Source organism: Phascolarctos cinereus, unplaced genomic scaffold, assembly GCF_003287225.1.
Source record: "Phascolarctos cinereus isolate Bilbo 61053 unplaced genomic scaffold, phaCin_HiC Scaffold_2;HRSCAF=192, whole genome shotgun sequence".
Classification (NCBI taxonomy): Eukaryota; Metazoa; Chordata; class Mammalia; order Diprotodontia; family Phascolarctidae; genus Phascolarctos; species Phascolarctos cinereus.
Genome location: NW_027555625.1, coordinates 224,296,631 through 224,310,123, shown reverse-complemented (window position 1 = coordinate 224,310,123; position 13,493 = coordinate 224,296,631). Strand labels below are relative to the sequence as shown.

The 13,493-nt window shown below is 42.3% G+C and overlaps 1 protein-coding gene across 1 annotated transcript in view; it reads right to left on the bottom strand.

Annotated features, from left to right (window-relative positions):
• The window catches only part of PTK2B (protein tyrosine kinase 2 beta), a 166,719-nt gene that overhangs the window by 68,310 nt on the left and 84,916 nt on the right, over positions 1–13,493 (bottom strand).

Genomic DNA, 13,493 nt, shown 5'->3' with positions numbered 1-13,493 from the left:
GTTCAAATCCTGACTCATTACTTATCACCTGTGTGACCTTGGACAAATTATTTCATCTCTTTGGACCTTAGTTTCCTTATTAATAGTAATAGGTAAGATTTACTCAGAATTTTTAAGTTGTTCAACGCTTTACATACATCAGGTCACTTGATTCTCACAACGAGTATAAGAGGTAAATGCCACAGGAATTTTTATATACATTATGTAGAAAAAGAAACCTAGCTTCAGAGGCCTGCTCTCGGTTGTCATTGTTGTTCTTGATTTACCTTCATTCTCAAAAAGGACCATGACATCAGGGAGGTGATGTCATGACTTGCAAGTGAATTAGATTTAAGTGAGGCAGGGCTGTACAAAGTCACCAGCCTCACTCTCTCCTCCAGAGCCACCTGGGTCTAGTGGCAAGATATAGATCAGGATGACTGGTAACAGACGGGGATGCAGTGGGAGACTTTGGCCTCATATTTGGGCTCTGATGGCTCAGAATGAATATAAATAGCAGTTGTTTCTGTTTCCACCAGAAACCCTGGGGGTCTTCCCTTCCAGATTGCTTTTTTCCCCCCCGACTAAGTAAAAGAGGCCATGCTTTGCCTTGTTTCTTACCTAGCCTTAATTACTGAATGAGTGTTGCTCACGGTCACAAAACCAGTTAAATGTGTAAGGTGGATTTGAACCCCAGTCTCCTATGACTCCAAAGCTTAGTGTTTGTTTGTTTGTTTTTCTATTCCACATTCCCTACTGATATTAGGGAAGCATATCTTTCTTCATTCCCATTCACTCGTATCAGGGTGAATTACCTTCAGGAAAATGTTCTTTCCTCTTTGTCTATGCTTATGCTGTTTCCTTTGCCTAGGATGACCTCCTCCACCACCTTCTCTTCCATTTTCTTTTCATCAAAATCCTATTCATCATTCAAGGCTACGAAGCCACCTGTGGTCTGTCCTAGCCAACAGTTAGCTTTGTTTTCCTTTTGTGCTCCTATGGCATCTTCTGTACATTTCTTTAAAGATGCTTATCCCAGATTGTCTTGTATTACAATTCCTTGTGTGTCTCATTGCCCTTTGTGGCTAGAACACATCTGCTTCACTTTTGTATTTAGCACTCTGCCTAGCATAGCACTTAGTTTATTGCATTGAATTTAATCTGCTTACAACAACTAGAATGGTATGGGTATTCAGTCTCCATTTCCCAAGAACTTTTCATTATATTTTACTATTCAGCAAACACAAGGATAGGGGCTAGGTGGTGGAGTAGACAGTGCTGGGCCTGGAGTCAGGAAGACTCATCCTGAGTTCGAATCTGACCTCAGACACTTAGGAACTGTATGAGCCTAGGCAGATCACTGAACCCTGTTTGCCTCAGTTTCCTCCTCTGTAAAATAAGCTAGAGAAGAAAATGGCAAACCATTCCAGTATCTTTGCCAAAAGACTCCAAATGGGGTCGTGAAAAGTTGGACACAACTGAAACAACTGAAGAACAACAAAAAACACAGGGATAGGACTACAAAGTTTAGTGGTACCCCATCTCGTAATCAGCTCCAAGCATGGAGGTCCAAACAGAGGAAGGACCTAGTTCATTCTCATTGGCTGTGGTCTAGAGAAAAGGTCAGCAAATTATAGCCTGAAGGCCAAATCCGGCCTGGCTGTTTTTACATGGTCCGTAAGAAGGATTTTTTTTTTTCCCCAACATTTTCAAATACAACAAAACTTTATTTTAAAATGTAAAAACCATTCTTAGGGGCAGCTAGATGGCACAGTGGCTAGAGCACCAGCCCTGGAGTCAGGAGGACCTGAGTTCAAGTCCGACCTCAGACACATGATATCACTGGCTGTGTGACCCTGGGCAAGTCATTTAACCCCAACTGCCTCACCAAACAAAAAACAAACAAAAAAAAACAAAAAACATTCTTAGCTTACAGACTGGATTTGGTTTTGCTGAAGTCTGGCCTAAGAGGGCCAGATCAACCCTGTTTTAGAGGACACTCCAAGAGGCCATGTTTGTTTAGGCATATTCCAGAATGGGCCTAAAAAAGGTATCCACAATAAACCCAGGCTTCTGGAGGTCATTCCAAAGTAAAGTAGCCCTAAACGATGTCTCTCAAAAAACAATTATGCATTTAGGCAAAACTCAGGCCAGTAGATCAGGAGTTGAATGATGGAGTTGTCTCTGGACACCCAAGAAAGCTTCATACTCCTCAAACAATGCAACTTCATCTTTATCCCAAGGCTTTATCCCATTTATTGTCTTTATACCCTTATCTCTGGAAATGAGCAGTCTCCACTTTTAGACTAGGGTCTCCACATTTCCCTTAGATGTGGTACAGTTAGAAAGAACACTGGCCTGTGGGAAATGGTGGGCAGGAGGACTTCAGAAAAACCTGGAAAGACTTACATGAACTGACGCTGAGTGAAATGAGCAGAACCAGGAGAACATGGTATTCAGTAACAGCCACACTGTGTGATGACTAACTTTGATAGACTTAGCTCTTCTCAGCTAAGACAGCTCCAAAAGACTCGTGATGGAAAATGCTATCCACATCCAGAGAAAGAACTATGGAGTCTGAATGCAGATGGAAGCACGCTATTTTTTCTCTTTTTCTTTTATTGTTTTGTTTTGTTTCTTCTTTCTCATGATTCTAATTCTTTAGTTCTAATTCTCCTTGACATCATGACTAATGTGAAAATATGTTTAATATGAATGTATAAGTAAAACTTATATCAGATTGCATGCCCTCTTGGGGAGGGGGGGGGAGAAGAGAGAGAGGGAAAAAATTTAAAACTCAAGATCTTATGAAAGTGAATGCTGAAAACTAAAAATAAATAAATAAATTATAAAATAAAATAAAATAAAATCCCATGGTGCCATAAGGGGAAAAAAAAAGAAAAGAAAGAACACTGGCTTTGGAGGAGGAAGACCTAGGTTCTGTGGATATACCCCTGAGATAATATGTCTGTTTTCTATGAGTTAAGCCTATTTGCAGAAAGGAGCCAATCAAGGGCCTGCAGTGAGCCAAAGTCTCGCTCACTCCTAGACTTTTTTGCTGGTGTTGCACGGCCGACCTTGCTGAACTGTGCCACTCCCCTCAAACTGGGAAAAACCAGCCTTGCAGTCCACTGTCCCTGCAAAGCATCCTGCTTCTATGTTCACCTGTTCCTGGGAAAGATTATCCCTTCCTTTTCACAACCCCTCCCTGAACTTCCCCTTCGTGGTTTCCAAGCATAAATCTCCCCTACCTCACCTGGGCCATGGGCACCTTTGTACTTTGTACTGGGGGCCTCAGCGCTAGTGTCTGATTTTCCTCCTAACAAAACTTTTCTGCTTGCAGCCCAGCTTGGACTCTTTTGCATTTTGAAGAGTGGGCTTCACCTGGCTGACAGTTCAAATCTCATCTTCTAACATTTAGTACCTATGTCACCTTGGCCAAAGCTGTTTACCTCTCTGAACCTCTCATCTGCGAAATGAGGATGTTGGACTAGATCTCTTCCAGCTCCAGATCTCTGACCTAGACCCCTGCGATAGTCCTAGGTCTTACTTCTTTCCCTTTTAAAATTCTATTCCCGTTCCTATTGTCTCCATCTTGTATTTTCTGACTAAGTAGAGAGACTATGAGGTACAGGGATTTTGGACACAACAGCTGTCTTGTGGGCAGAGCACTGACCAGAGTACGATGATTTTATTTTAATTTTGAACCACTTCCCCTCTTAGGTTCTGAGTTCTCTGAAATGAGCTCCTTCCCACCAGAACAGGGCCTCAAGCTAAGTCAACCAACTAGCATTGGCTTTTTGGTTATGCAGAAGAGCATGGGTATTTCCTAATGACAAGGGCTTTTGCAGTGGTGTTATGGGCAGTGCCCAAACTTCTAAGATCCTTTCAGTTTCCACTCTGGAGCTGCAATCATGCTTTGTGCTCAGAGGGTCAACTTCTGGGCCAACCTATTTCCCCACTTCTACTTGTACATCCCACTGACTTGCAAGGGAAGGAGAAAGAGATTGATTATGACCAGCTTTCTTTCAATTCATCAAGTCCTTAGTGAGCATCCTCTGTCAGAGGCCTGCCTTTGCTCTCCACCCTCATACCCATCACCCAGCAAGTCATTTTCAGGTGCCATCACATACAAGCCTCCAGGCTAGTTTAATTCAGAGTTGGATCTTAGTGGACATGAGTGAGACCTAAAAGCAGTTAGAGATGGCTCTGTTATCATCTATTCTCTTCCTCTTCCTTATATGTTCCTACAGATATCCTAGGATTGGACTGTTGACCTGGACTCTGAATGTCTTGCCTTGCCATGGGCCTCCCCAGTTACTGATTTATTGAGTCCTGTCTCAGTCTGGCTTCCCCTGTGCCCCTGGCTTTGTCCTTGCTGCTGTATTACCAGCTTCACTCTGACCTTCGGCTTGTCTTAACTTCTTGTAAGTGCCAGCGTGGAGCTTGGGATCATCCTTGATCATCTTCATCGCCATATCCAGGAAGTTGCCAAGTCATCAATTCTAACTCACACAGCCACTGTCTCAGTTCAGACCACAGATTATTGCAACAGCTTCTCAAATGGTCTCTTTGCTTCCAGTTTCCTCCTTCTTTAATCCGTCCTCTATCTAACTGACTATATAATCTTCATAAAGCTTAGGCTGGACCATATCAGTCCCCTGCTCAAGAATCTTTAGGGTCCCTATTGCTTTTAGGAAAATAATACAAATTCCTCACTTTGGCATTTGGCCCTTCACAGTCTGGCTCCAGCCTGTTTTTCCAGCCTTCCTTATTATCTTCTGTTACTTACTCCCAGTACTCTCCAACATAAGCCTTACACTCTAACAAGGTTGGTCCATTCCCAAATATGGCATGCTTATTTCTGCCTCCCAACATCTGCTCATGTTCTATTCCCTCTTCCCCCACCTTTCTGATTTTTTCCCATCCTTCAAGGCTTTATTCAGCCTTCCATTTCCATTCCATGAGAGTAAAATGAAGATGTTAGACTAGATCTCTTCTAGCACCAGATCTCTGACCTAGACCCCTAAAACAGTCCTAGGCTCTACTTCTTTCTCTTTTAAAATACTACTCCAATTCCCATTGTCTCCATCTTGTAGTATTTTCTGACTCTAAGTAGAGGGACTATGAGGTATGGGGATTTTGGTCACTTTAACCTGCTTTCCATTTCTTCTCTACCAATCCGCCAATGATATTTCCCCAATTCTATTCTCTAATGAGAATGTAAACTCCTTGAGGGAAAGTATCATCTTGGGGGCAGCTAGGTGGCACAGTGGATAGAGCACCGGCCCTGGATTCAGGAGGACCTGAAGTCAAATCCGGCCTCAGACACACAACACTTACTAGCTGTGTGGCCCTGGGCAAGTCACTTAACCCTACTGCCTAACCAAAAAAAAAATTTTTAATTTAAAAAAAAAATGCTTTTTCATTTCTTCATCCATTCATTCTCAAAGGGCAGAGGCCATATATAACCTTTCATCTCCCCCCCACAGGGGCTAGCAGTGGATAGAAACCTGACTCTGGGGTCAGATAATGAGCTTTCAAGTCCCACCTTTGATGCTAACTACATGGATGATACAGGGCAAGTCACTGAAGCTCCTTGACCATCAGTTTCTTCATCTATAAAATGAGGGGGGGCAGGACTGCAGCAGTTCCCCTTCCACTCTAAATCCACGAGTCCATGACAGGACTTATGCCCATAATAGGGTCTCAATAAATATTTATCTAAGAATGAATGAATTTCATTGAGAAGACAGGGAAACAGTGAAATCACACAAGACAGGTTGGAGTGGTAAGCAAGACTCCCAGGGGACTCCTACACTCAAGCTGGGCCTAGAAGGAGGAGTAGGATTTGCATAGTAAAGAGGAAGGAGGAAAGGAGTTATTCTAGGTACCTGCACATGAAGACAGCCAAGTAAAGAACTTGCCTCCAGGTTTGAAGGAAGGTTCACAGCTACTCTTTCCTTTCCATCCTACATAGAGCATTTAAAAAGATGTCTGCTTAGTTCCAAAATAATGGTAATATTATCGCATGCATCCTCATTGACTATTAACTCAGTTACAGTCCTATACAGAAAAAGTTCTATACAGACTTCATTAGCCTCATTCATTTATCAGCCAAACAAGGAAGTACCTATTAAGTGCCTACTACATGCTAGGCGCTGAGGCTACAAAGAGAAGTGAAACAACCCCTGCCCTCAAGAAGCTTACTTCTACAAGATGAGACAACGCATATACACATAAGTTATACAAAACAAATATGCACATAACACATACAAGATAAAGACAAGGTGACTAGTGTCAGGTAAAGCACTAGCAGCTGCAGGAATCCAGAAAGGCCTTATTTAGGTAGGGAGGCTTATGATGATGTTCAGTCATTTTTCAGTCTTGCCCGACTCCCCATGACCCCATTTGGGGTTTTCTTGGCACAGATACTGGAATGGTTTGCCATTTCCTTCTCCAAATCATTTTACAGATGAGGAAACTGAGGCAAACAGGGTTAGGTTACTCGCCAAGAGTCAAACAGCTAGTAAGATTTGAACTCAGGAAAACAAGTCTTCCTGATTCCAAGCCCAGGGGTCTATCCACTGCACCATCTAAAAGGTTTGATTAGACGGCTTCAAATCTCATCTCACAGACACTTACTTGCTATGTGACGCTAAGCAAGGCATTCAACTAAACCTCTGTGAGCTTCAGTTTTTATATTTTCTTGCATATTTAAATAGAGGCATTGTATGCAATATCTTCATAAGATAATAGTATACATGTACATAGCATCTCCAGACCTCTGAAGGTCCCTTCAAGCTGCAAGATTCTAGCACTCTCAATCCAACTCCAGAAAAGTTGTGTAATGGGCCACATGGGTGGGTTCAGACAAATTCACCTATGGGTGGAAAAATAGTTTAAAGCAGAGAGTCAACTATTTCTGTGACATGGATCCCTTTGGAAGTCCTATTAAACCCATGAAGCCCTTCTCAAAATAAAGTTTTTAAATAAATAAAATGAAATACAAAGGCATACAGTTATTAAAATATTTTTTAAAAAACAAATTCATGAAGCCCAGGCTAAGACTCCACTGTTTGAACCCTTACTAAGCACCCTGATTTACTTCCTGGGAGAACTTGAATTTGGAGAGCAGAGTTTCCACTGTGGTGGAAGACTTTAAAAATGTTTGAAGGGAGAAGTACAGAAGTGGGATGGGTAGAAGTAGCAGAGGGCCAGAATAGCATCCTTGGAGGATGCTCCATACATACTGGTACTTACTGACTGTGGACATTAAGCAACCAGAACCTTTCCTTACTTGATGCTTCACTTAGGGAAGAATCTGGCAGGAAAGGATGCTAGTTGATTGTGCCTACCCTGAGATGAGGCTGAGACTTTTTGAAATTTCTTCATTATTTTTTTCCTTCTGCTCTCCTGCCTATTAGCAAATGATTGACACTGTTTCTTCTTCTTTTTCTTTTTTTGGAGGCCATCAAGGTTAAGTGACTTACCCAGGGCCATATAGCTAATAAGTGTGTGAGACTAGATTTGAACTCAAGTCCTCCTGACTTCAAGGACAGTGCTCTATCCACCGTGCCAGCTAGCTGCTCCTGACACTATTTATTCTTAGGCACTTTCTTATTCTTTTAAATGTCCATACTTGCTATTTTGAAAGTACTTAAAATAGTTTTTCATCCCCCTAGATAAAGACAAAGTGATCTTAATTCCATTTTGAGTGGTATCTTTCTGGATTGGTTGTGTAACACAAGGTTGTGTGGATGAAGAAGCTGAGACCCAAGTCTTCCTGACCCCACGCCCAGCACTCTGTCTCTTACTTATGATGTCTCTTCAAGTAAAGAGATCACCTTACAGTTGTAGCCCAGGATTTTTTTTGCCTGAGTCCACATGAATTACTTTCTTAATGAAGTTAGGAGGCTAAAAATATAGATAATTAATAAAATTCACAAAAACTCAAAGTCCCCTGACCTCAATGACTTCTAGTGGCCAGGCTAGAGATAAATGATTCCTGACCCATTAAACTCTGTGTATTCAAATAGTTTCCAAATTTGCACCATCCATAATCTTTGTTTCACAACCAATCCAGAAAGATACCACTCAAATGCCCCTGTTGTGAGGATCACATAAAATGGAGCATGTAAAATGTATTGTAATTTGAAACGAATGCTTGTCTGATTCTAGCTGTTGGTGCTGACCTTTCCTTTGGACCTAATAAAGCACATCCCATTCCTACTACCTGATGCATTTAACCTGTTTATTATGGCTATCTGTGAATGTGCCTTCTCCTTATTCTAAACCATAAACCCTACAGTCTTGTCTAACCTCTGTCAGTCTGGCATGATGCTCTCTACACAGAACAGGAGCTGTGCTGAATGTTTGGCGAGCTGGTTAGTGAATGGGTAAAGAGAGGACTGTTGGCTATCATGTTTCCCATTCTTAGAACAGCTACCAAGAGGCTGGGACCCAGGGCTTTGCAGGCTGGTGCACTCTCTTTAACATAATGAAGTCTCTTTAGCATAATGAAGTTCCCGTTTTTGTCTAACTTCCTTGCCCAAACCCCTTCCTTGCTGGAAAAGGAAGAAGTTTTGCAGAACTCTGAGAATTCTGGGAGACTCCACTCTTTTCAAACCCCAATCAGGAGATTTTCCAGGTTGAAAATCCCTTTAGTTTGGCAGCAGGAATTTTCAGCTTACCAACTTGGTCAGTTTGCTTCACAGAACTTCATGGACCATACAAATGGTAGGTGACAATATTATTATTATCATTATGATTTTAGTTAATTTAACATTCATTCAACATTCAGTAAACAACTATTGAGTTTCTACTATGTGCCAAGCACCATGCTAGACCTTGGGCATGGAGACAAAAATGAAAGAGTCCCTGACCTTAAGGAGTTAAGCCCATTAAATCATGAGTTCCTTAAAGGTTCTTTTGGCCTCTTTGTGTATCCCTAGAACTTAGCACAGTGCCTGGTACATAGTTGGCACTTAATAAATGTTTACTTGACTGACATTCAAGTCATCAAGTGCCTACTATGTGCCAGTCACCTTGCTAAGTTCTGGGGATACAAAGAAAAGCAAAAAACAATTCCTGCCCTCAAGGTGCTCACAGTCTAATTCAACGACTACTTATGGAGTACCTACTATGGCCAGGCATTATGGGGACAAATAAGATCTGATCTTTGCCCTCAAAGAGCTTATAGGATGGGTAGGATTTCAGCCACTAGAGAAAATGAAGAAGAAATGTCCAAGCTTCTTTTCTGATTGTGATGGCATATTCATACGGGAAATAATGATATAATAACTGACATGTGAATAACATTTTAAATTTTGCAAAGGACTTGACATCTGTTACCTCATTTGAATCCACAGTAATCTCATGAAATGGGTACCACAGGTATGATCTTCATTTTACAGATCAGGAAATTGAATCTTGGGAAGCTTAAGCAACTTGCCACGGTCACTCAGCTAAGAAAGGTCAGGGGCTAAATTTGAATCAAATCTTCCTAACTTGCTAATCTGATGCTCTATCAACTATGCTACCTTGGCTCTCCACATAATTCTTGGGCACAAATAACTGTAAAATAAATGAGAGGTTGAAAGGCTATAAGAGGAGACAGTATAAAATGCTATTGAAGTTCCATGTCCTCACTGTCCCTCTTGCTTGGAATGTGCTCCCTTTTCACCTCTGCATCTTAGAATCACGACTTCCTTCAAAGCTTACCTCAAATGCCACCTCCTCCATCTCTCCCTTGTCCCCCCAAAAATTATCTTTTTTAAATTTTGTATATAAGTTTATGTATACATCTTTCTTCTCCAATAGGATGTAAACTCCTGGCCTCTGTATGCCCAGCACCCAGCTCAGTACCTGAGATATAATAAGTACTTTGTTGTTGTTCAGTTGTTTTCAATTGTGTCTAACTCTGCATGACCCCATTTGGAATTTTCCTGGCAGAGATACTGGAGTGGATTGCCATTTCCTTCTCCAACTATTTTACAGATTTTGGAAATTGGGGCAAATAGGGTTTAGTGACTTGCCCAGGGTCATACAGCTAATAAATGTTGGAGGCCAGGTTTGAACTCAAGAAGCTGAGTCTTCTGGACTCCAAGCCCAGCACTCTATCTGATTTGCCACCTAGCTGTATTAATAAGTACTTAATAAATGCTTATTGATTGATTGAGGAAGGAATCATTTCTGCCTGGGTAGGGGCAGGGTATGGAAGGTTATATGGAAGAGGTATCATAATGGCTAGGATGTCAATTGCAGGAAAAAAACAGAAGAAACCTTGAATCTTCTTACCTGATTGCAATGGTGTTTTCATAAAGTTTTCTACACTGAGTAAAATGATATTCAATTCAATTTAATAAATGCTTATTAAGCACTTCTTGGGTGCCAGGCACTGTAACAGGCAAAGGCAAAACTGAAAACAGTACCTGCCCTCAAAGGGCTTACACTGTTCTGGGGCTGGAGGGAATCAGACACCAAGGAAAAAACCCAACTTCTAATTTCCAGAACCTGTGGCATAGTGGATATAGTTTATGGGACTTGAGAAGATCTGAGTTCAAATTTCACTTCTGACACCAGCTATGTGACCCCGGGAGATGTCCCATAACCTCCTTCAGTTTCATTTTCCTCATTTGTAAGACGAGAGGGGTTGGGCTAGATGGCTCTGGGGGGACCCCTTTCATCTCTAGATCTAGGATCCTATGAACATCCCAGAGAAGAATGAGATTTCCTGAGCGCAATCAAGGCAACCAGGATGACGTGGGGACAGAAGCAGCCATAGGAGGAAAGGAGCAGATGAGCAAAAGGCACCAAAAAGTTTCAGAACAAAAATGAACCAAGCCTTTCCCTCAGCTGTGGAGTTCTGCTTTCTCGTTGCTCCAATGCAGGGGCCCCAAAAGTACCTTAGCTACCAGCCAGTGGATGTCTTTACTAGGCCCCACACAGGGGCCAGCCATCCTTACCAACATTCTGTAGAAGATAGGGCATGGGGGAGAGGAGAAAAATTGTCAGGAAATGACTGGTGTCACCACACCTGGGTTCTATTTCTGGTTGTTCTGTACCGTCTTTAAAGAAATACTCTGCTCTTGCTATACCAGATATAAGGCTATGTTTAGCAGAACGTAACCAACCCCTCTGACCCAACACCTCCACTTGTGCTGAGGTTTCTAAAGCACACAGGAAGCCAGAGCTTAAAAGATGACAAATAATCTTCCCACAGTCCCCGTCCCCGCCCTGCATTGATACAAAGCAGGGAGGCAGGGAGGTTAAACAAGGAAGGAAGGGGAAGTCCAGAGCATCTGACACAAAGGGAAGGGAAGGGAGAGGAGGAGAGGAAAGGAAAGAGGAAGACAGCACAGGGAAGGGAGGAAAAGAGAAGAGAGAGAGGAAGGGAAGGGAGGAGAGGAGAGTAAAGGAAAGAGGAAGAGAGGGCAGGGAAGGGAGGAAAAGAGAGAAGAGAGGAAGGGAAGGGAAAGGAAGTGGGAAGAATAGATAGAGACTTTACTATTCTGATAAGATTCACAATCTTGTTTTCCCTCTCAGGTAGAAGTAAAAAGTGAAAGGGGTGTGTGTGTTATGTATGACTACCCCACTAAAGTTTTCCCAGGCATAAAGGGAAGCCAACTTTTTTAAATTCAGAAAGTATTCATCCAAAGCCTACCATATGCCAGGAACCGTGCAAGATGCTGGGGACAACAAAGACAAAAAAATGAAACAGTCCCTGCCCTCAAGGAACTTAGAGTCTACTGGGGGAGGGGAGAGACCAGTGACGAAGACTGCCTTTGCCAATACAGATCAGTAACTGTTCTGTAATTGTTCTGTCTTAGAAGGCTTCCTGGGGTAATCAGAGGTAAAGTGACTTGTCCAAGGTCATGCAATCAGTGTGAGTCAGAATCAGGACTTGAACCTAGGTCTTGCTGAATCTGAGACCACTTCCCTGTCCACTTCTGTGCTAAAAGGGACTTTCAAGATTAAATAGTCCAACTCTCTGATTTTACAGAAGGGGAAAATGAAGTCCAGAGAGGTGAGATTACTTATTAAAAGCCATGCAGCAAGATTTCCTTCCATCTCTTTGCATTCTGTCCAAATGCAGCCCCTCAGACCTTTCAGGTCCCCATACTTCATATTTGTCTATGAATAGTAACAAAATTGACACTGATAAAGTGCTTTTCAAGTTTACAAAGCGCTTGGCTTACTTTATCTCATATGAACCTCACCACAACCCTGTCAGATATGTACCCCATCTCACAGATGAAGAAACTGAGGCTCAGTGAGGTTAAGTGATTTGTCCATTGTTGCATAGCCATTGTTTCAGAGGGGAGATTTGAACCCAAGTCTTCCTGAGTTTCACTCCAATAATCTAGCCACCATACCCTGCCATGAACTGTCCGTGATATCTCCCTTGTCCCTACATTGCCTTGCACAGTATAAAATAAGCACCATCTAATTTCCAACCCTCAGGGTTCTATTCTTGGCTGCCCCACTGGGCTAGCCTCAGAACTATTTATTAAGTACCTAAGTGCACGTAGAAGAATGTCAAAAATAATGTCAAAAGGGAATTAGGGGACATGGACTCAGCTGCTGTCCGGAAGCTCACCTTCTTGAGCCAACAACATTGCTGAACAAAGGAGGCATCCTGACCAAAGAATTGTACCCTCCAACCACTGCAGGAACAAATGAGATCTTATGGGTAGATTAAGTGCCAATGTCACCTTAGGGCTGACAGATCGGGGGTGAGGGGCAAAGGGAGACAGCTGGAGGAGAGGTAGTGTGGGGCACAGAAGGAACATGCAGGAAGTCTGGGATCTCGTTCCCATGACCACCTACTGGCTGGACAGCTCCAGCCAAGTGCCTTCATCCCTCTGGGACCCAGCTGCCTTCTCTGTAAAATATGGATCATAGCATCCTAGGCCTCAAGCTAGAAGGGACCTCAGAGGCCATCTGTCAAATGCCTTCATTTTACAGATAAGGAAAACGAGGCCTACGGAAGTGAAGTGATTATTCCAAGTCACACGGGAGAGGAGTTTAACCCGGGCTCTTTCACTCCAGAGTCAATGTTCTTGCCACTGGACCTGTACCTTGCTTGCCCAAGGCAGTAAGCTAGACTAATTAATAATAATAATGATAATCATAATTAGTAATAATAATCGTTTACTACATATCAACATAGAAGATACGTTGACATATTGACAATAGTTTTTAGTTTCAGAGGTAATAGAATCCAGAGAAAAGAGAGCTAGATATGGTGACAAGTCACTTTCTTCAGTTTCTTCATCCATTAAATAAATATTAATCAGTCAGTCAATAAGAACTTATTAAGCACCTACTATGTGCCAGGGACTGTGCTAAGCACTGGGGATATAAATAAAGGAAATAAATAGTCCCTGCTCAAAGCCCAGTGAGGGAGAGAACACGAAAACAACTATGTACAAACAAGATCTATGCAGGATAAATTAGAGCTAATCACCAGACGGAAGGCCCTGTGATTGAAGAGTCCTGGGAAAGGCTTC